The sequence below is a fragment of the Schistocerca piceifrons genome, unplaced genomic scaffold (genome assembly GCF_021461385.2).
Source record: "Schistocerca piceifrons isolate TAMUIC-IGC-003096 unplaced genomic scaffold, iqSchPice1.1 HiC_scaffold_376, whole genome shotgun sequence".
Classification (NCBI taxonomy): domain Eukaryota; kingdom Metazoa; phylum Arthropoda; class Insecta; order Orthoptera; family Acrididae; genus Schistocerca; species Schistocerca piceifrons.
This window is the reverse complement of record NW_025728599.1, coordinates 16,243-40,401: the sequence shown is the minus strand read 5'-3', so window position 1 is coordinate 40,401 and position 24,159 is coordinate 16,243. Positions and strand designations below refer to the sequence as shown.

At 52.0% G+C, this 24,159-nt stretch overlaps 49 non-coding genes across 49 annotated transcripts; 9 read left to right on the top strand and 40 right to left on the bottom strand.

Annotated features, from left to right (window-relative positions):
- Positions 1–392: 392 nt before the first annotated feature.
- On the bottom strand, positions 393–466 carry Trnav-aac. The gene has a single exon. It is a non-coding gene; the product is annotated as a tRNA-Val (tRNA).
- A 258-nt stretch (positions 467–724) lies between these two features.
- Trnae-uuc lies at positions 725–796 on the bottom strand. The gene has a single exon. It is a non-coding gene; the product is annotated as a tRNA-Glu (tRNA).
- Positions 797–1,252: 456 nt separating this feature from the next.
- Positions 1,253–1,325, bottom strand: Trnam-cau. Its single transcript has one exon. It is a non-coding gene; the product is annotated as a tRNA-Met (tRNA).
- A 298-nt stretch (positions 1,326–1,623) lies between these two features.
- Trnag-gcc lies at positions 1,624–1,694 on the bottom strand. Its single transcript has one exon. It is a non-coding gene; the product is annotated as a tRNA-Gly (tRNA).
- A 337-nt stretch (positions 1,695–2,031) lies between these two features.
- Trnag-ucc lies at positions 2,032–2,103 on the top strand. Its single transcript has one exon. It is a non-coding gene; the product is annotated as a tRNA-Gly (tRNA).
- A 756-nt stretch (positions 2,104–2,859) lies between these two features.
- On the bottom strand, positions 2,860–2,933 carry Trnav-aac. The gene has a single exon. It is a non-coding gene; the product is annotated as a tRNA-Val (tRNA).
- A 256-nt stretch (positions 2,934–3,189) lies between these two features.
- On the bottom strand, positions 3,190–3,261 carry Trnae-uuc. The gene has a single exon. It is a non-coding gene; the product is annotated as a tRNA-Glu (tRNA).
- Positions 3,262–3,717: 456 nt separating this feature from the next.
- On the bottom strand, positions 3,718–3,790 carry Trnam-cau. The gene has a single exon. It is a non-coding gene; the product is annotated as a tRNA-Met (tRNA).
- A 298-nt stretch (positions 3,791–4,088) lies between these two features.
- Positions 4,089–4,159, bottom strand: Trnag-gcc. The gene has a single exon. It is a non-coding gene; the product is annotated as a tRNA-Gly (tRNA).
- A 336-nt stretch (positions 4,160–4,495) lies between these two features.
- Trnag-ucc lies at positions 4,496–4,567 on the top strand. Its single transcript has one exon. It is a non-coding gene; the product is annotated as a tRNA-Gly (tRNA).
- A 755-nt stretch (positions 4,568–5,322) lies between these two features.
- Positions 5,323–5,396, bottom strand: Trnav-aac. Its single transcript has one exon. It is a non-coding gene; the product is annotated as a tRNA-Val (tRNA).
- Positions 5,397–5,652: 256 nt separating this feature from the next.
- Trnae-uuc lies at positions 5,653–5,724 on the bottom strand. Its single transcript has one exon. It is a non-coding gene; the product is annotated as a tRNA-Glu (tRNA).
- Positions 5,725–6,180: 456 nt separating this feature from the next.
- Trnam-cau lies at positions 6,181–6,253 on the bottom strand. The gene has a single exon. It is a non-coding gene; the product is annotated as a tRNA-Met (tRNA).
- Positions 6,254–6,551: 298 nt separating this feature from the next.
- Positions 6,552–6,622, bottom strand: Trnag-gcc. The gene has a single exon. It is a non-coding gene; the product is annotated as a tRNA-Gly (tRNA).
- Positions 6,623–6,959: 337 nt separating this feature from the next.
- On the top strand, positions 6,960–7,031 carry Trnag-ucc. The gene has a single exon. It is a non-coding gene; the product is annotated as a tRNA-Gly (tRNA).
- Positions 7,032–7,787: 756 nt separating this feature from the next.
- Positions 7,788–7,861, bottom strand: Trnav-aac. Its single transcript has one exon. It is a non-coding gene; the product is annotated as a tRNA-Val (tRNA).
- Positions 7,862–8,117: 256 nt separating this feature from the next.
- Positions 8,118–8,189, bottom strand: Trnae-uuc. The gene has a single exon. It is a non-coding gene; the product is annotated as a tRNA-Glu (tRNA).
- Positions 8,190–8,645: 456 nt separating this feature from the next.
- Positions 8,646–8,718, bottom strand: Trnam-cau. The gene has a single exon. It is a non-coding gene; the product is annotated as a tRNA-Met (tRNA).
- Positions 8,719–9,016: 298 nt separating this feature from the next.
- On the bottom strand, positions 9,017–9,087 carry Trnag-gcc. Its single transcript has one exon. It is a non-coding gene; the product is annotated as a tRNA-Gly (tRNA).
- Positions 9,088–9,423: 336 nt separating this feature from the next.
- Trnag-ucc lies at positions 9,424–9,495 on the top strand. Its single transcript has one exon. It is a non-coding gene; the product is annotated as a tRNA-Gly (tRNA).
- A 756-nt stretch (positions 9,496–10,251) lies between these two features.
- On the bottom strand, positions 10,252–10,325 carry Trnav-aac. Its single transcript has one exon. It is a non-coding gene; the product is annotated as a tRNA-Val (tRNA).
- Positions 10,326–10,581: 256 nt separating this feature from the next.
- On the bottom strand, positions 10,582–10,653 carry Trnae-uuc. The gene has a single exon. It is a non-coding gene; the product is annotated as a tRNA-Glu (tRNA).
- A 456-nt stretch (positions 10,654–11,109) lies between these two features.
- Positions 11,110–11,182, bottom strand: Trnam-cau. The gene has a single exon. It is a non-coding gene; the product is annotated as a tRNA-Met (tRNA).
- A 298-nt stretch (positions 11,183–11,480) lies between these two features.
- Positions 11,481–11,551, bottom strand: Trnag-gcc. The gene has a single exon. It is a non-coding gene; the product is annotated as a tRNA-Gly (tRNA).
- A 336-nt stretch (positions 11,552–11,887) lies between these two features.
- Positions 11,888–11,959, top strand: Trnag-ucc. Its single transcript has one exon. It is a non-coding gene; the product is annotated as a tRNA-Gly (tRNA).
- A 754-nt stretch (positions 11,960–12,713) lies between these two features.
- Positions 12,714–12,787, bottom strand: Trnav-aac. The gene has a single exon. It is a non-coding gene; the product is annotated as a tRNA-Val (tRNA).
- A 256-nt stretch (positions 12,788–13,043) lies between these two features.
- On the bottom strand, positions 13,044–13,115 carry Trnae-uuc. Its single transcript has one exon. It is a non-coding gene; the product is annotated as a tRNA-Glu (tRNA).
- Positions 13,116–13,571: 456 nt separating this feature from the next.
- Positions 13,572–13,644, bottom strand: Trnam-cau. Its single transcript has one exon. It is a non-coding gene; the product is annotated as a tRNA-Met (tRNA).
- A 298-nt stretch (positions 13,645–13,942) lies between these two features.
- On the bottom strand, positions 13,943–14,013 carry Trnag-gcc. Its single transcript has one exon. It is a non-coding gene; the product is annotated as a tRNA-Gly (tRNA).
- Positions 14,014–14,350: 337 nt separating this feature from the next.
- Trnag-ucc lies at positions 14,351–14,422 on the top strand. Its single transcript has one exon. It is a non-coding gene; the product is annotated as a tRNA-Gly (tRNA).
- Positions 14,423–15,178: 756 nt separating this feature from the next.
- On the bottom strand, positions 15,179–15,252 carry Trnav-aac. The gene has a single exon. It is a non-coding gene; the product is annotated as a tRNA-Val (tRNA).
- Positions 15,253–15,508: 256 nt separating this feature from the next.
- Positions 15,509–15,580, bottom strand: Trnae-uuc. Its single transcript has one exon. It is a non-coding gene; the product is annotated as a tRNA-Glu (tRNA).
- Positions 15,581–16,036: 456 nt separating this feature from the next.
- Positions 16,037–16,109, bottom strand: Trnam-cau. Its single transcript has one exon. It is a non-coding gene; the product is annotated as a tRNA-Met (tRNA).
- Positions 16,110–16,407: 298 nt separating this feature from the next.
- Trnag-gcc lies at positions 16,408–16,478 on the bottom strand. The gene has a single exon. It is a non-coding gene; the product is annotated as a tRNA-Gly (tRNA).
- Positions 16,479–16,815: 337 nt separating this feature from the next.
- Trnag-ucc lies at positions 16,816–16,887 on the top strand. Its single transcript has one exon. It is a non-coding gene; the product is annotated as a tRNA-Gly (tRNA).
- A 756-nt stretch (positions 16,888–17,643) lies between these two features.
- On the bottom strand, positions 17,644–17,717 carry Trnav-aac. Its single transcript has one exon. It is a non-coding gene; the product is annotated as a tRNA-Val (tRNA).
- Positions 17,718–17,973: 256 nt separating this feature from the next.
- Positions 17,974–18,045, bottom strand: Trnae-uuc. The gene has a single exon. It is a non-coding gene; the product is annotated as a tRNA-Glu (tRNA).
- Positions 18,046–18,501: 456 nt separating this feature from the next.
- Trnam-cau lies at positions 18,502–18,574 on the bottom strand. Its single transcript has one exon. It is a non-coding gene; the product is annotated as a tRNA-Met (tRNA).
- A 298-nt stretch (positions 18,575–18,872) lies between these two features.
- Trnag-gcc lies at positions 18,873–18,943 on the bottom strand. Its single transcript has one exon. It is a non-coding gene; the product is annotated as a tRNA-Gly (tRNA).
- A 337-nt stretch (positions 18,944–19,280) lies between these two features.
- Positions 19,281–19,352, top strand: Trnag-ucc. The gene has a single exon. It is a non-coding gene; the product is annotated as a tRNA-Gly (tRNA).
- Positions 19,353–20,108: 756 nt separating this feature from the next.
- On the bottom strand, positions 20,109–20,182 carry Trnav-aac. The gene has a single exon. It is a non-coding gene; the product is annotated as a tRNA-Val (tRNA).
- A 256-nt stretch (positions 20,183–20,438) lies between these two features.
- Trnae-uuc lies at positions 20,439–20,510 on the bottom strand. The gene has a single exon. It is a non-coding gene; the product is annotated as a tRNA-Glu (tRNA).
- A 456-nt stretch (positions 20,511–20,966) lies between these two features.
- Positions 20,967–21,039, bottom strand: Trnam-cau. The gene has a single exon. It is a non-coding gene; the product is annotated as a tRNA-Met (tRNA).
- Positions 21,040–21,337: 298 nt separating this feature from the next.
- Trnag-gcc lies at positions 21,338–21,408 on the bottom strand. Its single transcript has one exon. It is a non-coding gene; the product is annotated as a tRNA-Gly (tRNA).
- A 337-nt stretch (positions 21,409–21,745) lies between these two features.
- On the top strand, positions 21,746–21,817 carry Trnag-ucc. The gene has a single exon. It is a non-coding gene; the product is annotated as a tRNA-Gly (tRNA).
- A 755-nt stretch (positions 21,818–22,572) lies between these two features.
- Trnav-aac lies at positions 22,573–22,646 on the bottom strand. Its single transcript has one exon. It is a non-coding gene; the product is annotated as a tRNA-Val (tRNA).
- Positions 22,647–22,902: 256 nt separating this feature from the next.
- Trnae-uuc lies at positions 22,903–22,974 on the bottom strand. Its single transcript has one exon. It is a non-coding gene; the product is annotated as a tRNA-Glu (tRNA).
- Positions 22,975–23,430: 456 nt separating this feature from the next.
- On the bottom strand, positions 23,431–23,503 carry Trnam-cau. The gene has a single exon. It is a non-coding gene; the product is annotated as a tRNA-Met (tRNA).
- Positions 23,504–23,801: 298 nt separating this feature from the next.
- Trnag-gcc lies at positions 23,802–23,872 on the bottom strand. The gene has a single exon. It is a non-coding gene; the product is annotated as a tRNA-Gly (tRNA).
- Between the last annotated feature and the right edge of the window lie 287 nt (positions 23,873–24,159).

Genomic DNA, 24,159 nt, shown 5'->3' with positions numbered 1-24,159 from the left:
AATTTTACAACACGCTCCTTCCATTTCACTGTGGCCGCACGGCGCGACTTGGCATACCGAAAGGCATAACGTGGCGCCAGTGCCCTTGACCGAATAGCGCTGCAGCTCCGAAACCGAAGAGGAAAGAGAAATACGAACTGAAACTGTCGGCAGTGCCCAGTGTTCGCAGGCGGTCACCCGCCCAAGCACTGACAACGCCCAGCTTCGCGCAGTAGCGGTGATCGGACGAGAAAACTGTGTGTTCACCGTGCTGTGACCAGTGAAGTGTTTTAGCGCGTCCCGACAAGTCGCGTTCTGGTCCCCTATCAGCTCCCACACAATGTGACGATTTCTTTGTTACCATACTTCCCCGCCGAAATCGGCGTTGCCTTTTTGGAAGAGTGAAATCGTAGTGGCCCGTGGGGGGATCGAACCCACGACCTTCCCGTTGTTAGCACGACGCTCTAACCGACTGAGCTAACGGGCCTCGGTGCAGGACAGTCTTTCATCGCTTCGCGGTAATTGCTCTGCGTATTGCCATGTAACATTTCTATGGTAGCAGTCCAACAGTGGACCAGCGTCTCTTCTCCCTTTATTCCGCTGCTCGTAGTAATTTCATTGCGTGCCCGTTTCTCTCGACTGTTTTCAGCTGACGTTTATGAACCAGTAGCTATAATGCGAGGAGGACGTGAAACAGCCCTTTCGCAGGGTCAAAACTTGTCGTGACTTTTGCCGAAAAATTCCGTTCCGGTACCGGGAATCGAACCCGGGCCTCCTGGGTGAAAGCCAGGTATCCTAGCCACTAGACCACACCGGACGCGCACATTTTCTTCGGGGTTTACACCCGGTCCACTCGCTTTCCGTGTCGCACGTTCCCTGTTTGCGAGCATCTTTTCGCGCGCCCATGGCGAGGCGCGCATGGCAAAAGTCACAATCCATTGCTTTATGCCTCGTTGTTACAGGGGGTAGGAGGAAAAGCAAAGCTGTAAGTAGTAATATTTATTTACTTATTTCGCAAGTAAATACCTGCTGCCTGTCATCATACAGCAGGTCATACATTGTGGGACTTTACACGTTATATCGTACGAAATTCAGTTTTATTACTAGTACTTTTTCCTTGAAAATTTTACATAAGAACTGCAAGTAGTAATAACGGGAAGTAAACATTATCACGCTGAGTCGTTGAAGCCTTGAGGATAACAAAGTACAAAGTGTTCCGCTCCTTCGCAAACCCCAGAGCCGTCGATTTAGCTGTGGACGAAAGTAAATTAAATGCCCCGGGTGAGGATCGAACTCACGACCTTAAGATTATGAGACTTACGCGCTGCCTACTGCGCTACCGAGGCAGGCGATCGCCACGCCTTCTGGAATCTCGGTAAGTACCAAATACCGGTGGTAGAGAGTCTGCACTTCGTGGCTCATTTTTTTTTTCTGTTGCTACACGTGCATTCCCGGCGCGACAGGCAACTTGCGATGCTAGGCCGACGCCAGTATGTACAATAGCGCACAACAGTCCAAACGAGCAGTCGTGCGCGCTGCATGTTCGGTTATTCCCACACGGATATCCCGCGGTTCATTCTCATGGCTCACGCAGTTCGAGTGCGAAAGACACGCAGCACCACTATCGGAGAAAAAACAAAATGATGCATCGGCCGGGAATCGAACCCGGGCCGCCCGCGTGGCAGGCGAGCATTCTACCACTGAACCACCGATGCTCAGCTAGTTCACAGCTTCCTGGTGCTTTCCGCGGCAGACGTCTGAGGGGGAAAGTGGGACTGCCGTCCAGCGCCGTCGCATCCTCTCGAGAGAATGCTACACACGCTGAATCCTGAACTGCACTGCACTGCTTAAAAATGACGCCCGAACGCGATCGCCTAAGTACTCTTGCGGCGCACGTGCGCGACGACTCTTGCCAAAGGACGCGAAATGTGCGTAGAGACGCTGTCTGGATGCGCTCGCCTACCCCGTAATGCGCCTACAGCTACGACCACCTTGAGCCGCCGCCGACAGGCGGGAAGCAGACACAGCGCGGCGTGCGCGGACGGAAACCGTGCGGTGGTGGTGTAATGGTCAGCATAGTTGCCTTCCAAGCAGTTGATCCGGGTTCGATTCCCGGCCACCGCAGCCGGCTTTTACTTTTGCGTATGAGTACTTTTGCCACGCGTCTTTAAATTAATCTTTCTTTCGCCCTCTTACTCGCTGCAGGCCACCCTATAGTGTGTGCGTCGATTCCCCTTGAGTCTCGACTTGTCTCGACTTTGCTCAGCTGACGCGAGAGCTGACGCTCTCCAATCGGCCTATATCAAGAGGACAAGCACGCGAAACGACTGAGAGAGGTATGGCGAGGCGGCCACCACATTACTTATGCCTCAAGTAAATACCTGCTGCCTGTTATCATGTATTGTCTGATGTCACATGTTCTGTCAGACAAATTCAGTTTTATTACTGGTACATTCCTTTTTTTTTTTTTTTTTTTTTTTCTTTGTTGAAAATTTTACAACACGCTCCTTCATTTCACTGTGGCCGCACGGCGCGACTTGGCATACCGAAAGGCATAACGTGGCGCCAGTGCCCTTGACCGAATAGCGCTGCAGCTCCGAAACCGAAGAGGAAAGAGAAATACGAACTGAAACTGTCGGCAGTGCCCAGTGTTCGCAGGCGGTCACCCGCCCAAGCACTGACAACGCCCAGCTTCGCGCAGTAGCGGTGATCGGACGAGAAACTGTGTGTTCACCGTGCTGTGACCAGTGAAGTGTTTTAGCGCGTCCCGACAAGTCGCGTTCTGGTCCCCTATCAGCTCCCACACAATGTGACGATTTCTTTGTTACCATACTTCCCCGCCGAAATCGGCGTTGCCTTTTTGGAAGAGTGAAATCGTAGTGGCCCGTGGGGGGATCGAACCCACGACCTTCCCGTTGTTAGCACGACGCTCTAACCGACTGAGCTAACGGGCCTCGGTGCAGACAGTCTTTCATCGCTTCGCGGTAATTGCTCTGCGTATTGCCATGTAACATTTCTATGGTAGCAGTCCAACAGTGGACCAGCGTCTCTTCTCCCTTTATTCCGCTGCTCGTAGTAATTTCATTGCGTGCCCGTTTCTCTCGACTGTTTTCAGCTGACGTTTATGAACCAGTAGCTATAATGCGAGGAGGACGTGAAACAGCCTTTCGCAGGGTCAAAACTTGTCGTGACTTTTGCCGAAAAATTCCGTTCCGGTACCGGGAATCGAACCCGGGCCTCCTGGGTGAAAGCCAGGTATCCTAGCCACTAGACCACACCGGACGCGCACATTTTCTTCGGGGTTTACACCCGGTCCACTCGCTTTCCGTGTCGCACGTTCCCTGTTTGCGAGCATCTTTTCGCGCGCCCATGGCGAGGCGCGCATGGCAAAAGTCACAATCCATTGCTTTATGCCTCGTTGTTACAGGGGTAGGAGGAAAAGCAAAGCTGTAAGTAGTAATATTTATTTACTTATTTCGCAAGTAAATACCTGCTGCCTGTCATCATACAGCAGGTCATACATTGTGGGACTTTACACGTTATATCGTACGAAATTCAGTTTTATTACTAGTACTTTTTTCCTTGAAAATTTTACATAAGAACTGCAAGTAGTAATAACGGGAAGTAAACATTATCACGCTGAGTCGTTGAAGCCTTGAGGATAACAAAGTACAAAGTGTTCCGCTCCTTCGCAAACCCCAGAGCCGTCGATTTAGCTGTGGACGAAAGTAAATTAAATGCCCCGGGTGAGGATCGAACTCACGACCTTAAGATTATGAGACTTACGCGCTGCCTACTGCGCTACCGAGGCAGGCGATCGCCACGCCTTCTGGAATCTCGGTAAGTACCAAATACCGGTGGTAGAGAGTCTGCACTTCGTGGCTCATTTTTTTTTTCTGTTGCTACACGTGCATTCCCGGCGCGACAGGCAACTTGCGATGCTAGGCCGACGCCAGTATGTACAATAGCGCACAACAGTCCAAACGAGCAGTCGTGCGCGCTGCATGTTCGGTTATTCCCACACGGATATCCCGCGGTTCATTCTCATGGCTCACGCAGTTCGAGTGCGAAAGACACGCAGCACCACTATCGGAGAAAAAACAAAATGATGCATCGGCCGGGAATCGAACCCGGGCCGCCCGCGTGGCAGGCGAGCATTCTACCACTGAACCACCGATGCTCAGCTAGTTCACAGCTTCCTGGTGCTTTCCGCGGCAGACGTCTGAGGGGAAAGTGGGACTGCCGTCCAGCGCCGTCGCATCCTCTCGAGAGAATGCTACACACGCTGAATCCTGAACTGCACTGCACTGCTTAAAAATGACGCCCGAACGCGATCGCCTAAGTACTCTTGCGGCGCACGTGCGCGACGACTCTTGCCAAAGGACGCGAAATGTGCGTAGAGACGCTGTCTGGATGCGCTCGCCTACCCCGTAATGCGCCTACAGCTACGACCACCTTGAGCCGCCGCCGACAGGCGGGAAGCAGACACAGCGCGGCGTGCGCGGACGGAAACCGTGCGGTGGTGGTGTAATGGTCAGCATAGTTGCCTTCCAAGCAGTTGATCCGGGTTCGATTCCCGGCCACCGCAGCCGGCTTTTACTTTTGCGTATGAGTACTTTTGCCACGCGTCTTTAAATTAATCTTTCTTTCGCCCTCTTACTCGCTGCAGGCCACCCTATAGTGTGTGCGTCGATTCCCCTTGAGTCTCGACTTGTCTCGACTTTGCTCAGCTGACGCGAGAGCTGACGCTCTCCAATCGGCCTATATCAAGAGGACAAGCACGCGAAACGACTGAGAGAGGTATGGCGAGGCGGCCACCACATTACTTATGCCTCAAGTAAATACCTGCTGCCTGTTATCATGTATTGTCTGATGTCACATGTTCTGTCAGACAAATTCAGTTTTATTACTGGTACATTCCTTTTTTTTTTTTTTTTTTTTTTCTTTGTTGAAAATTTTACAACACGCTCCTTCATTTCACTGTGGCCGCACGGCGCGACTTGGCATACCGAAAGGCATAACGTGGCGCCAGTGCCCTTGACCGAATAGCGCTGCAGCTCCGAAACCGAAGAGGAAAGAGAAATACGAACTGAAACTGTCGGCAGTGCCCAGTGTTCGCAGGCGGTCACCCGCCCAAGCACTGACAACGCCCAGCTTCGCGCAGTAGCGGTGATCGGACGAGAAACTGTGTGTTCACCGTGCTGTGACCAGTGAAGTGTTTTAGCGCGTCCCGACAAGTCGCGTTCTGGTCCCCTATCAGCTCCCACACAATGTGACGATTTCTTTGTTACCATACTTCCCCGCCGAAATCGGCGTTGCCTTTTTGGAAGAGTGAAATCGTAGTGGCCCGTGGGGGGATCGAACCCACGACCTTCCCGTTGTTAGCACGACGCTCTAACCGACTGAGCTAACGGGCCTCGGTGCAGACAGTCTTTCATCGCTTCGCGGTAATTGCTCTGCGTATTGCCATGTAACATTTCTATGGTAGCAGTCCAACAGTGGACCAGCGTCTCTTCTCCCTTTATTCCGCTGCTCGTAGTAATTTCATTGCGTGCCCGTTTCTCTCGACTGTTTTCAGCTGACGTTTATGAACCAGTAGCTATAATGCGAGGAGGACGTGAAACAGCCTTTCGCAGGGTCAAAACTTGTCGTGACTTTTGCCGAAAAATTCCGTTCCGGTACCGGGAATCGAACCCGGGCCTCCTGGGTGAAAGCCAGGTATCCTAGCCACTAGACCACACCGGACGCGCACATTTTCTTCGGGGTTTACACCCGGTCCACTCGCTTTCCGTGTCGCACGTTCCCTGTTTGCGAGCATCTTTTCGCGCGCCCATGGCGAGGCGCGCATGGCAAAAGTCACAATCCATTGCTTTATGCCTCGTTGTTACAGGGGTAGGAGGAAAAGCAAAGCTGTAAGTAGTAATATTTATTTACTTATTTCGCAAGTAAATACCTGCTGCCTGTCATCATACAGCAGGTCATACATTGTGGGACTTTACACGTTATATCGTACGAAATTCAGTTTTATTACTAGTACTTTTTTCCTTGAAAATTTTACATAAGAACTGCAAGTAGTAATAACGGGAAGTAAACATTATCACGCTGAGTCGTTGAAGCCTTGAGGATAACAAAGTACAAAGTGTTCCGCTCCTTCGCAAACCCCAGAGCCGTCGATTTAGCTGTGGACGAAAGTAAATTAAATGCCCCGGGTGAGGATCGAACTCACGACCTTAAGATTATGAGACTTACGCGCTGCCTACTGCGCTACCGAGGCAGGCGATCGCCACGCCTTCTGGAATCTCGGTAAGTACCAAATACCGGTGGTAGAGAGTCTGCACTTCGTGGCTCATTTTTTTTTTCTGTTGCTACACGTGCATTCCCGGCGCGACAGGCAACTTGCGATGCTAGGCCGACGCCAGTATGTACAATAGCGCACAACAGTCCAAACGAGCAGTCGTGCGCGCTGCATGTTCGGTTATTCCCACACGGATATCCCGCGGTTCATTCTCATGGCTCACGCAGTTCGAGTGCGAAAGACACGCAGCACCACTATCGGAGAAAAAACAAAATGATGCATCGGCCGGGAATCGAACCCGGGCCGCCCGCGTGGCAGGCGAGCATTCTACCACTGAACCACCGATGCTCAGCTAGTTCACAGCTTCCTGGTGCTTTCCGCGGCAGACGTCTGAGGGGGAAAGTGGGACTGCCGTCCAGCGCCGTCGCATCCTCTCGAGAGAATGCTACACACGCTGAATCCTGAACTGCACTGCACTGCTTAAAAATGACGCCCGAACGCGATCGCCTAAGTACTCTTGCGGCGCACGTGCGCGACGACTCTTGCCAAAGGACGCGAAATGTGCGTAGAGACGCTGTCTGGATGCGCTCGCCTACCCCGTAATGCGCCTACAGCTACGACCACCTTGAGCCGCCGCCGACAGGCGGGAAGCAGACACAGCGCGGCGTGCGCGGACGGAAACCGTGCGGTGGTGGTGTAATGGTCAGCATAGTTGCCTTCCAAGCAGTTGATCCGGGTTCGATTCCCGGCCACCGCAGCCGGCTTTTACTTTTGCGTATGAGTACTTTTGCCACGCGTCTTTAAATTAATCTTTCTTTCGCCCTCTTACTCGCTGCAGGCCACCCTATAGTGTGTGCGTCGATTCCCCTTGAGTCTCGACTTGTCTCGACTTTGCTCAGCTGACGCGAGAGCTGACGCTCTCCAATCGGCCTATATCAAGAGGACAAGCACGCGAAACGACTGAGAGAGGTATGGCGAGGCGGCCACCACATTACTTATGCCTCAAGTAAATACCTGCTGCCTGTTATCATGTATTGTCTGATGTCACATGTTCTGTCAGACAAATTCAGTTTTATTACTGGTACATTCCTTTTTTTTTTTTTTTTTTTTTTTCTTTGTTGAAAATTTTACAACACGCTCCTTCATTTCACTGTGGCCGCACGGCGCGACTTGGCATACCGAAAGGCATAACGTGGCGCCAGTGCCCTTGACCGAATAGCGCTGCAGCTCCGAAACCGAAGAGGAAAGAGAAATACGAACTGAAACTGTCGGCAGTGCCCAGTGTTCGCAGGCGGTCACCCGCCCAAGCACTGACAACGCCCAGCTTCGCGCAGTAGCGGTGATCGGACGAGAAACTGTGTGTTCACCGTGCTGTGACCAGTGAAGTGTTTTAGCGCGTCCCGACAAGTCGCGTTCTGGTCCCCTATCAGCTCCCACACAATGTGACGATTTCTTTGTTACCATACTTCCCCGCCGAAATCGGCGTTGCCTTTTTGGAAGAGTGAAATCGTAGTGGCCCGTGGGGGGATCGAACCCACGACCTTCCCGTTGTTAGCACGACGCTCTAACCGACTGAGCTAACGGGCCTCGGTGCAGACAGTCTTTCATCGCTTCGCGGTAATTGCTCTGCGTATTGCCATGTAACATTTCTATGGTAGCAGTCCAACAGTGGACCAGCGTCTCTTCTCCCTTTATTCCGCTGCTCGTAGTAATTTCATTGCGTGCCCGTTTCTCTCGACTGTTTTCAGCTGACGTTTATGAACCAGTAGCTATAATGCGAGGAGGACGTGAAACAGCCTTTCGCAGGGTCAAAACTTGTCGTGACTTTTGCCGAAAAATTCCGTTCCGGTACCGGGAATCGAACCCGGGCCTCCTGGGTGAAAGCCAGGTATCCTAGCCACTAGACCACACCGGACGCGCACATTTTCTTCGGGGTTTACACCCGGTCCACTCGCTTTCCGTGTCGCACGTTCCCTGTTTGCGAGCATCTTTTCGCGCGCCCATGGCGAGGCGCGCATGGCAAAAGTCACAATCCATTGCTTTATGCCTCGTTGTTACAGGGGTAGGAGGAAAAGCAAAGCTGTAAGTAGTAATATTTATTTACTTATTTCGCAAGTAAATACCTGCTGCCTGTCATCATACAGCAGGTCATACATTGTGGGACTTTACACGTTATATCGTACGAAATTCAGTTTTATTACTAGTACTTTTTTCCTTGAAAATTTTACATAAGAACTGCAAGTAGTAATAACGGGAAGTAAACATTATCACGCTGAGTCGTTGAAGCCTTGAGGATAACAAAGTACAAAGTGTTCCGCTCCTTCGCAAACCCCAGAGCCGTCGATTTAGCTGTGGACGAAAGTAAATTAAATGCCCCGGGTGAGGATCGAACTCACGACCTTAAGATTATGAGACTTACGCGCTGCCTACTGCGCTACCGAGGCAGGCGATCGCCACGCCTTCTGGAATCTCGGTAAGTACCAAATACCGGTGGTAGAGAGTCTGCACTTCGTGGCTCATTTTTTTTTTCTGTTGCTACACGTGCATTCCCGGCGCGACAGGCAACTTGCGATGCTAGGCCGACGCCAGTATGTACAATAGCGCACAACAGTCCAAACGAGCAGTCGTGCGCGCTGCATGTTCGGTTATTCCCACACGGATATCCCGCGGTTCATTCTCATGGCTCACGCAGTTCGAGTGCGAAAGACACGCAGCACCACTATCGGAGAAAAAACAAAATGATGCATCGGCCGGGAATCGAACCCGGGCCGCCCGCGTGGCAGGCGAGCATTCTACCACTGAACCACCGATGCTCAGCTAGTTCACAGCTTCCTGGTGCTTTCCGCGGCAGACGTCTGAGGGGAAAGTGGGACTGCCGTCCAGCGCCGTCGCATCCTCTCGAGAGAATGCTACACACGCTGAATCCTGAACTGCACTGCACTGCTTAAAAATGACGCCCGAACGCGATCGCCTAAGTACTCTTGCGGCGCACGTGCGCGACGACTCTTGCCAAAGGACGCGAAATGTGCGTAGAGACGCTGTCTGGATGCGCTCGCCTACCCCGTAATGCGCCTACAGCTACGACCACCTTGAGCCGCCGCCGACAGGCGGGAAGCAGACACAGCGCGGCGTGCGCGGACGGAAACCGTGCGGTGGTGGTGTAATGGTCAGCATAGTTGCCTTCCAAGCAGTTGATCCGGGTTCGATTCCCGGCCACCGCAGCCGGCTTTTACTTTTGCGTATGAGTACTTTTGCCACGCGTCTTTAAATTAATCTTTCTTTCGCCCTCTTACTCGCTGCAGGCCACCCTATAGTGTGTGCGTCGATTCCCCTTGAGTCTCGACTTGTCTCGACTTTGCTCAGCTGACGCGAGAGCTGACGCTCTCCAATCGGCCTATATCAAGAGGACAAGCACGCGAAACGACTGAGAGAGGTATGGCGAGGCGGCCACCACATTACTTATGCCTCAAGTAAATACCTGCTGCCTGTTATCATGTATTGTCTGATGTCACATGTTCTGTCAGACAAATTCAGTTTTATTACTGGTACATTCCTTTTTTTTTTTTTTTTTTTTTTTCTTTGTTGAAAATTTTACAACACGCTCCTTCATTTCACTGTGGCCGCACGGCGCGACTTGGCATACCGAAAGGCATAACGTGGCGCCAGTGCCCTTGACCGAATAGCGCTGCAGCTCCGAAACCGAAGAGGAAAGAGAAATACGAACTGAAACTGTCGGCAGTGCCCAGTGTTCGCAGGCGGTCACCCGCCCAAGCACTGACAACGCCCAGCTTCGCGCAGTAGCGGTGATCGGACGAGAAACTGTGTGTTCACCGTGCTGTGACCAGTGAAGTGTTTTAGCGCGTCCCGACAAGTCGCGTTCTGGTCCCCTATCAGCTCCCACACAATGTGACGATTTCTTTGTTACCATACTTCCCCGCCGAAATCGGCGTTGCCTTTTTGGAAGAGTGAAATCGTAGTGGCCCGTGGGGGGATCGAACCCACGACCTTCCCGTTGTTAGCACGACGCTCTAACCGACTGAGCTAACGGGCCTCGGTGCAGACAGTCTTTCATCGCTTCGCGGTAATTGCTCTGCGTATTGCCATGTAACATTTCTATGGTAGCAGTCCAACAGTGGACCAGCGTCTCTTCTCCCTTTATTCCGCTGCTCGTAGTAATTTCATTGCGTGCCCGTTTCTCTCGACTGTTTTCAGCTGACGTTTATGAACCAGTAGCTATAATGCGAGGAGGACGTGAAACAGCCTTTCGCAGGGTCAAAACTTGTCGTGACTTTTGCCGAAAAATTCCGTTCCGGTACCGGGAATCGAACCCGGGCCTCCTGGGTGAAAGCCAGGTATCCTAGCCACTAGACCACACCGGACGCGCACATTTTCTTCGGGGTTTACACCCGGTCCACTCGCTTTCCGTGTCGCACGTTCCCTGTTTGCGAGCATCTTTTCGCGCGCCCATGGCGAGGCGCGCATGGCAAAAGTCACAATCCATTGCTTTATGCCTCGTTGTTACAGGGGTAGGAGGAAAAGCAAAGCTGTAAGTAGTAATATTTATTTACTTATTTCGCAAGTAAATACCTGCTGCCTGTCATCATACAGCAGGTCATACATTGTGGGACTTTACACGTTATATCGTACGAAATTCAGTTTTATTACTAGTACTTTTTTCCTTGAAAATTTTACATAAGAACTGCAAGTAGTAATAACGGGAAGTAAACATTATCACGCTGAGTCGTTGAAGCCTTGAGGATAACAAAGTACAAAGTGTTCCGCTCCTTCGCAAACCCCAGAGCCGTCGATTTAGCTGTGGACGAAAGTAAATTAAATGCCCCGGGTGAGGATCGAACTCACGACCTTAAGATTATGAGACTTACGCGCTGCCTACTGCGCTACCGAGGCAGGCGATCGCCACGCCTTCTGGAATCTCGGTAAGTACCAAATACCGGTGGTAGAGAGTCTGCACTTCGTGGCTCATTTTTTTTTTCTGTTGCTACACGTGCATTCCCGGCGCGACAGGCAACTTGCGATGCTAGGCCGACGCCAGTATGTACAATAGCGCACAACAGTCCAAACGAGCAGTCGTGCGCGCTGCATGTTCGGTTATTCCCACACGGATATCCCGCGGTTCATTCTCATGGCTCACGCAGTTCGAGTGCGAAAGACACGCAGCACCACTATCGGAGAAAAAACAAAATGATGCATCGGCCGGGAATCGAACCCGGGCCGCCCGCGTGGCAGGCGAGCATTCTACCACTGAACCACCGATGCTCAGCTAGTTCACAGCTTCCTGGTGCTTTCCGCGGCAGACGTCTGAGGGGAAAGTGGGACTGCCGTCCAGCGCCGTCGCATCCTCTCGAGAGAATGCTACACACGCTGAATCCTGAACTGCACTGCACTGCTTAAAAATGACGCCCGAACGCGATCGCCTAAGTACTCTTGCGGCGCACGTGCGCGACGACTCTTGCCAAAGGACGCGAAATGTGCGTAGAGACGCTGTCTGGATGCGCTCGCCTACCCCGTAATGCGCCTACAGCTACGACCACCTTGAGCCGCCGCCGACAGGCGGGAAGCAGACACAGCGCGGCGTGCGCGGACGGAAACCGTGCGGTGGTGGTGTAATGGTCAGCATAGTTGCCTTCCAAGCAGTTGATCCGGGTTCGATTCCCGGCCACCGCAGCCGGCTTTTACTTTTGCGTATGAGTACTTTTGCCACGCGTCTTTAAATTAATCTTTCTTTCGCCCTCTTACTCGCTGCAGGCCACCCTATAGTGTGTGCGTCGATTCCCCTTGAGTCTCGACTTGTCTCGACTTTGCTCAGCTGACGCGAGAGCTGACGCTCTCCAATCGGCCTATATCAAGAGGACAAGCACGCGAAACGACTGAGAGAGGTATGGCGAGGCGGCCACCACATTACTTATGCCTCAAGTAAATACCTGCTGCCTGTTATCATGTATTGTCTGATGTCACATGTTCTGTCAGACAAATTCAGTTTTATTACTGGTACATTCCTTTTTTTTTTTTTTTTTTTTTCTTTGTTGAAAATTTTACAACACGCTCCTTCATTTCACTGTGGCCGCACGGCGCGACTTGGCATACCGAAAGGCATAACGTGGCGCCAGTGCCCTTGACCGAATAGCGCTGCAGCTCCGAAACCGAAGAGGAAAGAGAAATACGAACTGAAACTGTCGGCAGTGCCCAGTGTTCGCAGGCGGTCACCCGCCCAAGCACTGACAACGCCCAGCTTCGCGCAGTAGCGGTGATCGGACGAGAAACTGTGTGTTCACCGTGCTGTGACCAGTGAAGTGTTTTAGCGCGTCCCGACAAGTCGCGTTCTGGTCCCCTATCAGCTCCCACACAATGTGACGATTTCTTTGTTACCATACTTCCCCGCCGAAATCGGCGTTGCCTTTTTGGAAGAGTGAAATCGTAGTGGCCCGTGGGGGGATCGAACCCACGACCTTCCCGTTGTTAGCACGACGCTCTAACCGACTGAGCTAACGGGCCTCGGTGCAGACAGTCTTTCATCGCTTCGCGGTAATTGCTCTGCGTATTGCCATGTAACATTTCTATGGTAGCAGTCCAACAGTGGACCAGCGTCTCTTCTCCCTTTATTCCGCTGCTCGTAGTAATTTCATTGCGTGCCCGTTTCTCTCGACTGTTTTCAGCTGACGTTTATGAACCAGTAGCTATAATGCGAGGAGGACGTGAAACAGCCTTTCGCAGGGTCAAAACTTGTCGTGACTTTTGCCGAAAAATTCCGTTCCGGTACCGGGAATCGAACCCGGGCCTCCTGGGTGAAAGCCAGGTATCCTAGCCACTAGACCACACCGGACGCGCACATTTTCTTCGGGGTTTACACCCGGTCCACTCGCTTTCCGTGTCGCACGTTCCCTGTTTGCGAGCATCTTTTCGCGCGCCCATGGCGAGGCGCGCATGGCAAAAGTCACAATCCATTGCTTTATGCCTCGTTGTTACAGGGGTAGGAGGAAAAGCAAAGCTGTAAGTAGTAATATTTATTTACTTATTTCGCAAGTAAATACCTGCTGCCTGTCATCATACAGCAGGTCATACATTGTGGGACTTTACACGTTATATCGTACGAAATTCAGTTTTATTACTAGTACTTTTTTCCTTGAAAATTTTACATAAGAACTGCAAGTAGTAATAACGGGAAGTAAACATTATCACGCTGAGTCGTTGAAGCCTTGAGGATAACAAAGTACAAAGTGTTCCGCTCCTTCGCAAACCCCAGAGCCGTCGATTTAGCTGTGGACGAAAGTAAATTAAATGCCCCGGGTGAGGATCGAACTCACGACCTTAAGATTATGAGACTTACGCGCTGCCTACTGCGCTACCGAGGCAGGCGATCGCCACGCCTTCTGGAATCTCGGTAAGTACCAAATACCGGTGGTAGAGAGTCTGCACTTCGTGGCTCATTTTTTTTTTCTGTTGCTACACGTGCATTCCCGGCGCGACAGGCAACTTGCGATGCTAGGCCGACGCCAGTATGTACAATAGCGCACAACAGTCCAAACGAGCAGTCGTGCGCGCTGCATGTTCGGTTATTCCCACACGGATATCCCGCGGTTCATTCTCATGGCTCACGCAGTTCGAGTGCGAAAGACACGCAGCACCACTATCGGAGAAAAAACAAAATGATGCATCGGCCGGGAATCGAACCCGGGCCGCCCGCGTGGCAGGCGAGCATTCTACCACTGAACCACCGATGCTCAGCTAGTTCACAGCTTCCTGGTGCTTTCCGCGGCAGACGTCTGAGGGGGAAAGTGGGACTGCCGTCCAGCGCCGTCGCATCCTCTCGAGAGAATGCTACACACGCTGAATCCTGAACTGCACTGCACTGCTTAAAAATGACGCCCGAACGCGATCGCCTAAGTACTCTTGCGGCGCACGTGCGCGACGACTCTTGCCAAAGGACGCGAAATGTGCGTAGAGACGCTGTCTGGATGCGCTCGCCTACCCCGTAATGCGCCTACAGCTACGACCACCTTGAGCCGCCGCCGACAGGCGGGAAGCAGACACAGCGCGGCGTGCGCGGACGGAAACCGTGCGGTGGTGGTGTAATGGTCAGCATAGTTGCCTTCCAAGCAGTTGATCCGGGTTCGATTCCCGGCCACCGCAGCCGGCTTTTACTTTTGCGTATGAGTACTTTTGCCACGCGTCTTTAAATTAATCTTTCTTTCGCCCTCTTACTCGCTGCAGGCCACCCTATAGTGTGTGCGTCGATTCCCCTTGAGTCTCGACTTGTCTCGACTTTGCTCAGCTGACGCGAGAGCTGACGCTCTCCAATCGGCCTATATCAAGAGGACAAGCACGCGAAACGACTGAGAGAGGTATGGCGAGGCGGCCACCACATTACTTATGCCTCAAGTAAATACCTGCTGCCTGTTATCATGTATTGTCTGATGTCACATGTTCTGTCAGACAAATTCAGTTTTATTACTGGTACATTCCTTTTTTTTTTTTTTTTTTTTTTTCTTTGTTGAAAATTTTACAACACGCTCCTTCATTTCACTGTGGCCGCACGGCGCGACTTGGCATACCGAAAGGCATAACGTGGCGCCAGTGCCCTTGACCGAATAGCGCTGCAGCTCCGAAACCGAAGAGGAAAGAGAAATACGAACTGAAACTGTCGGCAGTGCCCAGTGTTCGCAGGCGGTCACCCGCCCAAGCACTGACAACGCCCAGCTTCGCGCAGTAGCGGTGATCGGACGAGAAACTGTGTGTTCACCGTGCTGTGACCAGTGAAGTGTTTTAGCGCGTCCCGACAAGTCGCGTTCTGGTCCCCTATCAGCTCCCACACAATGTGACGATTTCTTTGTTACCATACTTCCCCGCCGAAATCGGCGTTGCCTTTTTGGAAGAGTGAAATCGTAGTGGCCCGTGGGGGGATCGAACCCACGACCTTCCCGTTGTTAGCACGACGCTCTAACCGACTGAGCTAACGGGCCTCGGTGCAGACAGTCTTTCATCGCTTCGCGGTAATTGCTCTGCGTATTGCCATGTAACATTTCTATGGTAGCAGTCCAACAGTGGACCAGCGTCTCTTCTCCCTTTATTCCGCTGCTCGTAGTAATTTCATTGCGTGCCCGTTTCTCTCGACTGTTTTCAGCTGACGTTTATGAACCAGTAGCTATAATGCGAGGAGGACGTGAAACAGCCTTTCGCAGGGTCAAAACTTGTCGTGACTTTTGCCGAAAAATTCCGTTCCGGTACCGGGAATCGAACCCGGGCCTCCTGGGTGAAAGCCAGGTATCCTAGCCACTAGACCACACCGGACGCGCACATTTTCTTCGGGGTTTACACCCGGTCCACTCGCTTTCCGTGTCGCACGTTCCCTGTTTGCGAGCATCTTTTCGCGCGCCCATGGCGAGGCGCGCATGGCAAAAGTCACAATCCATTGCTTTATGCCTCGTTGTTACAGGGGTAGGAGGAAAAGCAAAGCTGTAAGTAGTAATATTTATTTACTTATTTCGCAAGTAAATACCTGCTGCCTGTCATCATACAGCAGGTCATACATTGTGGGACTTTACACGTTATATCGTACGAAATTCAGTTTTATTACTAGTACTTTTTTCCTTGAAAATTTTACATAAGAACTGCAAGTAGTAATAACGGGAAGTAAACATTATCACGCTGAGTCGTTGAAGCCTTGAGGATAACAAAGTACAAAGTGTTCCGCTCCTTCGCAAACCCCAGAGCCGTCGATTTAGCTGTGGACGAAAGTAAATTAAATGCCCCGGGTGAGGATCGAACTCACGACCTTAAGATTATGAGACTTACGCGCTGCCTACTGCGCTACCGAGGCAGGCGATCGCCACGCCTTCTGGAATCTCGGTAAGTACCAAATACCGGTGGTAGAGAGTCTGCACTTCGTGGCTCATTTTTTTTTTCTGTTGCTACACGTGCATTCCCGGCGGGACAGGCAACTTGCGATGCTAGGCCGACGCCAGTATGTACAATAGCGCACAACAGTCCAAACGAGCAGTCGTGCGCGCTGCATGTTCGGTTATTCCCACACGGATATCCCGCGGTTCATTCTCATGGCTCACGCAGTTCGAGTGCGAAAGACACGCAGCACCACTATCGGAGAAAAAACAAAATGATGCATCGGCCGGGAATCGAACCCGGGCCGCCCGCGTGGCAGGCGAGCATTCTACCACTGAACCACCGATGCTCAGCTAGTTCACAGCTTCCTGGTGCTTTCCGCGGCAGACGTCTGAGGGGGAAAGTGGGACTGCCGTCCAGCGCCGTCGCATCCTCTCGAGAGAATGCTACACACGCTGAATCCTGAACTGCACTGCACTGCTTAAAAATGACGCCCGAACGCGATCGCCTAAGTACTCTTGCGGCGCACGTGCGCGACGACTCTTGCCAAAGGACGCGAAATGTGCGTAGAGACGCTGTCTGGATGCGCTCGCCTACCCCGTAATGCGCCTACAGCTACGACCACCTTGAGCCGCCGCCGACAGGCGGGAAGCAGACACAGCGCGGCGTGCGCGGACGGAAACCGTGCGGTGGTGGTGTAATGGTCAGCATAGTTGCCTTCCAAGCAGTTGATCCGGGTTCGATTCCCGGCCACCGCAGCCGGCTTTTACTTTTGCGTATGAGTACTTTTGCCACGCGTCTTTAAATTAATCTTTCTTTCGCCCTCTTACTCGCTGCAGGCCACCCTATAGTGTGTGCGTCGATTCCCCTTGAGTCTCGACTTGTCTCGACTTTGCTCAGCTGACGCGAGAGCTGACGCTCTCCAATCGGCCTATATCAAGAGGACAAGCACGCGAAACGACTGAGAGAGGTATGGCGAGGCGGCCACCACATTACTTATGCCTCAAGTAAATACCTGCTGCCTGTTATCATGTATTGTCTGATGTCACATGTTCTGTCAGACAAATTCAGTTTTATTACTGGTACATTCCTTTTTTTTTTTTTTTTTTTTTTTCTTTGTTGAAAATTTTACAACACGCTCCTTCATTTCACTGTGGCCGCACGGCGCGACTTGGCATACCGAAAGGCATAACGTGGCGCCAGTGCCCTTGACCGAATAGCGCTGCAGCTCCGAAACCGAAGAGGAAAGAGAAATACGAACTGAAACTGTCGGCAGTGCCCAGTGTTCGCAGGCGGTCACCCGCCCAAGCACTGACAACGCCCAGCTTCGCGCAGTAGCGGTGATCGGACGAGAAACTGTGTGTTCACCGTGCTGTGACCAGTGAAGTGTTTTAGCGCGTCCCGACAAGTCGCGTTCTGGTCCCCTATCAGCTCCCACACAATGTGACGATTTCTTTGTTACCATACTTCCCCGCCGAAATCGGCGTTGCCTTTTTGGAAGAGTGAAATCGTAGTGGCCCGTGGGGGGATCGAACCCACGACCTTCCCGTTGTTAGCACGACGCTCTAACCGACTGAGCTAACGGGCCTCGGTGCAGACAGTCTTTCATCGCTTCGCGGTAATTGCTCTGCGTATTGCCATGTAACATTTCTATGGTAGCAGTCCAACAGTGGACCAGCGTCTCTTCTCCCTTTATTCCGCTGCTCGTAGTAATTTCATTGCGTGCCCGTTTCTCTCGACTGTTTTCAGCTGACGTTTATGAACCAGTAGCTATAATGCGAGGAGGACGTGAAACAGCCTTTCGCAGGGTCAAAACTTGTCGTGACTTTTGCCGAAAAATTCCGTTCCGGTACCGGGAATCGAACCCGGGCCTCCTGGGTGAAAGCCAGGTATCCTAGCCACTAGACCACACCGGACGCGCACATTTTCTTCGGGGTTTACACCCGGTCCACTCGCTTTCCGTGTCGCACGTTCCCTGTTTGCGAGCATCTTTTCGCGCGCCCATGGCGAGGCGCGCATGGCAAAAGTCACAATCCATTGCTTTATGCCTCGTTGTTACAGGGGTAGGAGGAAAAGCAAAGCTGTAAGTAGTAATATTTATTTACTTATTTCGCAAGTAAATACCTGCTGCCTGTCATCATACAGCAGGTCATACATTGTGGGACTTTACACGTTATATCGTACGAAATTCAGTTTTATTACTAGTACTTTTTTCCTTGAAAATTTTACATAAGAACTGCAAGTAGTAATAACGGGAAGTAAACATTATCACGCTGAGTCGTTGAAGCCTTGAGGATAACAAAGTACAAAGTGTTCCGCTCCTTCGCAAACCCCAGAGCCGTCGATTTAGCTGTGGACGAAAGTAAATTAAATGCCCCGGGTGAGGATCGAACTCACGACCTTAAGATTATGAGACTTACGCGCTGCCTACTGCGCTACCGAGGCAGGCGATCGCCACGCCTTCTGGAATCTCGGTAAGTACCAAATACCGGTGGTAGAGAGTCTGCACTTCGTGGCTCATTTTTTTTTTCTGTTGCTACACGTGCATTCCCGGCGCGACAGGCAACTTGCGATGCTAGGCCGACGCCAGTATGTACAATAGCGCACAACAGTCCAAACGAGCAGTCGTGCGCGCTGCATGTTCGGTTATTCCCACACGGATATCCCGCGGTTCATTCTCATGGCTCACGCAGTTCGAGTGCGAAAGACACGCAGCACCACTATCGGAGAAAAAACAAAATGATGCATCGGCCGGGAATCGAACCCGGGCCGCCCGCGTGGCAGGCGAGCATTCTACCACTGAACCACCGATGCTCAGCTAGTTCACAGCTTCCTGGTGCTTTCCGCGGCAGACGTCTGAGGGGGAAAGTGGGACTGCCGTCCAGCGCCGTCGCATCCTCTCGAGAGAATGCTACACACGCTGAATCCTGAACTGCACTGCACTGCTTAAAAATGACGCCCGAACGCGATCGCCTAAGTACTCTTGCGGCGCACGTGCGCGACGACTCTTGCCAAAGGACGCGAAATGTGCGTAGAGACGCTGTCTGGATGCGCTCGCCTACCCCGTAATGCGCCTACAGCTACGACCACCTTGAGCCGCCGCCGACAGGCGGGAAGCAGACACAGCGCGGCGTGCGCGGACGGAAACCGTGCGGTGGTGGTGTAATGGTCAGCATAGTTGCCTTCCAAGCAGTTGATCCGGGTTCGATTCCCGGCCACCGCAGCCGGCTTTTACTTTTGCGTATGAGTACTTTTGCCACGCGTCTTTAAATTAATCTTTCTTTCGCCCTCTTACTCGCTGCAGGCCACCCTATAGTGTGTGCGTCGATTCCCCTTGAGTCTCGACTTGTCTCGACTTTGCTCAGCTGACGCGAGAGCTGACGCTCTCCAATCGGCCTATATCAAGAGGACAAGCACGCGAAACGACTGAGAGAGGTATGGCGAGGCGGCCACCACATTACTTATGCCTCAAGTAAATACCTGCTGCCTGTTATCATGTATTGTCTGATGTCACATGTTCTGTCAGACAAATTCAGTTTTATTACTGGTACATTCCTTTTTTTTTTTTTTTTTTTTTTTCTTTGTTGAAAATTTTACAACACGCTCCTTCATTTCACTGTGGCCGCACGGCGCGACTTGGCATACCGAAAGGCATAACGTGGCGCCAGTGCCCTTGACCGAATAGCGCTGCAGCTCCGAAACCGAAGAGGAAAGAGAAATACGAACTGAAACTGTCGGCAGTGCCCAGTGTTCGCAGGCGGTCACCCGCCCAAGCACTGACAACGCCCAGCTTCGCGCAGTAGCGGTGATCGGACGAGAAACTGTGTGTTCACCGTGCTGTGACCAGTGAAGTGTTTTAGCGCGTCCCGACAAGTCGCGTTCTGGTCCCCTATCAGCTCCCACACAATGTGACGATTTCTTTGTTACCATACTTCCCCGCCGAAATCGGCGTTGCCTTTTTGGAAGAGTGAAATCGTAGTGGCCCGTGGGGGGATCGAACCCACGACCTTCCCGTTGTTAGCACGACGCTCTAACCGACTGAGCTAACGGGCCTCGGTGCAGACAGTCTTTCATCGCTTCGCGGTAATTGCTCTGCGTATTGCCATGTAACATTTCTATGGTAGCAGTCCAACAGTGGACCAGCGTCTCTTCTCCCTTTATTCCGCTGCTCGTAGTAATTTCATTGCGTGCCCGTTTCTCTCGACTGTTTTCAGCTGACGTTTATGAACCAGTAGCTATAATGCGAGGAGGACGTGAAACAGCCTTTCGCAGGGTCAAAACTTGTCGTGACTTTTGCCGAAAAATTCCGTTCCGGTACCGGGAATCGAACCCGGGCCTCCTGGGTGAAAGCCAGGTATCCTAGCCACTAGACCACACCGGACGCGCACATTTTCTTCGGGGTTTACACCCGGTCCACTCGCTTTCCGTGTCGCACGTTCCCTGTTTGCGAGCATCTTTTCGCGCGCCCATGGCGAGGCGCGCATGGCAAAAGTCACAATCCATTGCTTTATGCCTCGTTGTTACAGGGGTAGGAGGAAAAGCAAAGCTGTAAGTAGTAATATTTATTTACTTATTTCGCAAGTAAATACCTGCTGCCTGTCATCATACAGCAGGTCATACATTGTGGGACTTTACACGTTATATCGTACGAAATTCAGTTTTATTACTAGTACTTTTTTCCTTGAAAATTTTACATAAGAACTGCAAGTAGTAATAACGGGAAGTAAACATTATCACGCTGAGTCGTTGAAGCCTTGAGGATAACAAAGTACAAAGTGTTCCGCTCCTTCGCAAACCCCAGAGCCGTCGATTTAGCTGTGGACGAAAGTAAATTAAATGCCCCGGGTGAGGATCGAACTCACGACCTTAAGATTATGAGACTTACGCGCTGCCTACTGCGCTACCGAGGCAGGCGATCGCCACGCCTTCTGGAATCTCGGTAAGTACCAAATACCGGTGGTAGAGAGTCTGCACTTCGTGGCTCATTTTTTTTTTCTGTTGCTACACGTGCATTCCCGGCGCGACAGGCAACTTGCGATGCTAGGCCGACGCCAGTATGTACAATAGCGCACAACAGTCCAAACGAGCAGTCGTGCGCGCTGCATGTTCGGTTATTCCCACACGGATATCCCGCGGTTCATTCTCATGGCTCACGCAGTTCGAGTGCGAAAGACACGCAGCACCACTATCGGAGAAAAAACAAAATGATGCATCGGCCGGGAATCGAACCCGGGCCGCCCGCGTGGCAGGCGAGCATTCTACCACTGAACCACCGATGCTCAGCTAGTTCACAGCTTCCTGGTGCTTTCCGCGGCAGACGTCTGAGGGGGAAAGTGGGACTGCCGTCCAGCGCCGTCGCATCCTCTCGAGAGAATGCTACACACGCTGAATCCTGAACTGCACTGCACTGCTTAAAAATGACGCCCGAACGCGATCGCCTAAGTACTCTTGCGGCGCACGTGCGCGACGACTCTTGCCAAAGGACGCGAAATGTGCGTAGAGACGCTGTCTGGATGCGCTCGCCTACCCCGTAATGCGCCTACAGCTACGACCACCTTGAGCCGCCGCCGACAGGCGGGAAGCAGACACAGCGCGGCGTGCGCGGACGGAAACCGTGCGGTGGTGGTGTAATGGTCAGCATAGTTGCCTTCCAAGCAGTTGATCCGGGTTCGATTCCCGGCCACCGCAGCCGGCTTTTACTTTTGCGTATGAGTACTTTTGCCACGCGTCTTTAAATTAATCTTTCTTTCGCCCTCTTACTCGCTGCAGGCCACCCTATAGTGTGTGCGTCGATTCCCCTTGAGTCTCGACTTGTCTCGACTTTGCTCAGCTGACGCGAGAGCTGACGCTCTCCAATCGGCCTATATCAAGAGGACAAGCACGCGAAACGACTGAGAGAGGTATGGCGAGGCGGCCACCACATTACTTATGCCTCAAGTAAATACCTGCTGCCTGTTATCATGTATTGTCTGATGTCACATGTTCTGTCAGACAAATTCAGTTTTATTACTGGTACATTCCTTTTTTTTTTTTTTTTTTTTTTCTTTGTTGAAAATTTTACAACACGCTCCTTCATTTCACTGTGGCCGCACGGCGCGACTTGGCATACCGAAAGGCATAACGTGGCGCCAGTGCCCTTGACCGAATAGCGCTGCAGCTCCGAAACCGAAGAGGAAAGAGAAATACGAACTGAAACTGTCGGCAGTGCCCAGTGTTCGCAGGCGGTCACCCGCCCAAGCACTGACAACGCCCAGCTTCGCGCAGTAGCGGTGATCGGACGAGAAACTGTGTGTTCACCGTGCTGTGACCAGTGAAGTGTTTTAGCGCGTCCCGACAAGTCGCGTTCTGGTCCCCTATCAGCTCCCACACAATGTGACGATTTCTTTGTTACCATACTTCCCCGCCGAAATCGGCGTTGCCTTTTTGGAAGAGTGAAATCGTAGTGGCCCGTGGGGGGATCGAACCCACGACCTTCCCGTTGTTAGCACGACGCTCTAACCGACTGAGCTAACGGGCCTCGGTGCAGACAGTCTTTCATCGCTTCGCGGTAATTGCTCTGCGTATTGCCATGTAACATTTCTATGGTAGCAGTCCAACAGTGGACCAGCGTCTCTTCTCCCTTTATTCCGCTGCTCGTAGTAATTTCATTGCGTGCCCGTTTCTCTCGACTGTTTTCAGCTGACGTTTATGAACCAGTAGCTATAATGCGAGGAGGACGTGAAACAGCCTTTCGCAGGGTCAAAACTTGTCGTGACTTTTGCCGAAAAATTCCGTTCCGGTACCGGGAATCGAACCCGGGCCTCCTGGGTGAAAGCCAGGTATCCTAGCCACTAGACCACACCGGACGCGCACATTTTCTTCGGGGTTTACACCCGGTCCACTCGCTTTCCGTGTCGCACGTTCCCTGTTTGCGAGCATCTTTTCGCGCGCCCATGGCGAGGCGCGCATGGCAAAAGTCACAATCCATTGCTTTATGCCTCGTTGTTACAGGGGTAGGAGGAAAAGCAAAGCTGTAAGTAGTAATATTTATTTACTTATTTCGCAAGTAAATACCTGCTGCCTGTCATCATACAGCAGGTCATACATTGTGGGACTTTACACGTTATATCGTACGAAATTCAGTTTTATTACTAGTACTTTTTTCCTTGAAAATTTTACATAAGAACTGCAAGTAGTAATAACGGGAAGTAAACATTATCACGCTGAGTCGTTGAAGCCTTGAGGATAACAAAGTACAAAGTGTTCCGCTCCTTCGCAAACCCCAGAGCCGTCGATTTAGCTGTGGACGAAAGTAAATTAAATGCCCCGGGTGAGGATCGAACTCACGACCTTAAGATTATGAGACTTACGCGCTGCCTACTGCGCTACCGAGGCAGGCGATCGCCACGCCTTCTGGAATCTCGGTAAGTACCAAATACCGGTGGTAGAGAGTCTGCACTTCGTGGCTCATTTTTTTTTTCTGTTGCTACACGTGCATTCCCGGCGCGACAGGCAACTTGCGATGCTAGGCCGACGCCAGTATGTACAATAGCGCACAACAGTCCAAACGAGCAGTCGTGCGCGCTGCATGTTCGGTTATTCCCACACGGATATCCCGCGGTTCATTCTCATGGCTCACGCAGTTCGAGTGCGAAAGACACGCAGCACCACTATCGGAGAAAAAACAAAATGATGCATCGGCCGGGAATCGAACCCGGGCCGCCCGCGTGGCAGGCGAGCATTCTACCACTGAACCACCGATGCTCAGCTAGTTCACAGCTTCCTGGTGCTTTCCGCGGCAGACGTCTGAGGGGGAAAGTGGGACTGCCGTCCAGCGCCGTCGCATCCTCTCGAGAGAATGCTACACACGCTGAATCCTGAACTGCACTGCACTGCTTAAAAATGACGCCCGAACGCGATCGCCTAAGTACTCTTGCGGCGCACGTGCGCGACGACTCTTGCCAAAGGACGCGAAATGTGCGTAGAGACGCTGTCTGGATGCGCTCGCCTACCCCGTAATGCGCCTACAGCTACGACCACCTTGAGCCGCC